The sequence below is a fragment of the Sciurus carolinensis genome, chromosome 7 (genome assembly GCF_902686445.1).
Source record: "Sciurus carolinensis chromosome 7, mSciCar1.2, whole genome shotgun sequence".
Classification (NCBI taxonomy): domain Eukaryota; kingdom Metazoa; phylum Chordata; class Mammalia; order Rodentia; family Sciuridae; genus Sciurus; species Sciurus carolinensis.
Window position 1 is genome coordinate 121,127,891 of NC_062219.1, and position 1,043 is coordinate 121,128,933.

At 48.1% G+C, this 1,043-nt stretch overlaps 1 non-coding gene across 1 annotated transcript; it reads right to left on the reverse strand.

Annotated features, from left to right (window-relative positions):
• Nucleotides 1-357: 357 nt before the first annotated feature.
• Nucleotides 358-430, reverse strand: Trnal-cag (transfer RNA leucine (anticodon CAG)). Its single transcript has one exon. It is a non-coding gene; the product is annotated as a tRNA-Leu (tRNA).
• Nucleotides 431-1,043: the final 613 nt, after the last annotated feature.

Consider the following 1,043-nt stretch of genomic DNA (forward strand, 5'->3'; position numbering starts at 1 on the left):
GGGCCCCTCTCTGGTCACTGGGAATTGGTCAGGGTACAAGGCCGGGGCCTGCCTTTTTTCTTTTTCCTGATCTAACTCAACTAACCCTCTCCCACACCTCTACTAGTCCTAGCCCCTTAGCATCTGCCTCACCTGCAGAGGAACACCAGAGGCCTGGGCCTGACACCTGCAGCCGGGGCTGCTGAGCCTGGGTTCCCTATGCTGTCCTTCCCAAGATCTTGAGCTGCCATCCAAATAAGGTTCTACTCCTGCCCTTTTTGTGCCATCCGCCGTCCATGGCAGCCTGACTGTCTAGAGAATGCCATCCTAGACCTGGTTCCTGGCCTCTTGCTCCCTCTTTTTTTTTTTTTTTTTTTTTTGTGGTACTGGGAATTGAACCCAGGGCCTTGAGCTTCTGAGGCAAGCGCTCTACCAACTGAGCCATATCCCCTGCCCCTACCCTAACTCTTCTTGTTCATTATATAATAAACACAAACTCAGAGCCCCCCTTTTACCCTGAAGAATCTGGTTGTGCCCCTCGGGGATTATTTCTCTGGCAGCAGCAGAAAGTGTGTGTTTCAGGTTTGGGTGACTCTTGAGGACATGCAAGGATGTGGTCACATACTTCACTAGTGGGGAATGGTTTGCTGCCGCCTCCGAAGAGTCTCCACAGGATGTGATGGTGGAGAATTTCAGGCTGGCTGGAATTCCAATGTGACTACACAAGAGTTCTCTGTTGGGAGAGGTGCACACCTGTAATCCCAGGGACTCAGGACTAAAGTAGATCGCAAGTTCAAGGTCAGCCTCAGCAACTTAGCAAGGCCCTAAGCAACTTAGACCCTGTCTTTTAAATTAAATTTTTTTTTTTTTTTTCTTTTTTGCAGTGCTGGGGATTGAACCCAGGGCCTTGTGCTTGCAAGGCGAGCACTCTACCGACTGAGCTATCTCCCCAGCCCTAAATTTAAAAATTTAAAAAAAAACAACCGGGAATGTAGCTCGGATGTTAAAACACCCCTGGGTTCAATCCCAGTACTAAGAAAGTTTAAAAATTAAAAATATAAAAA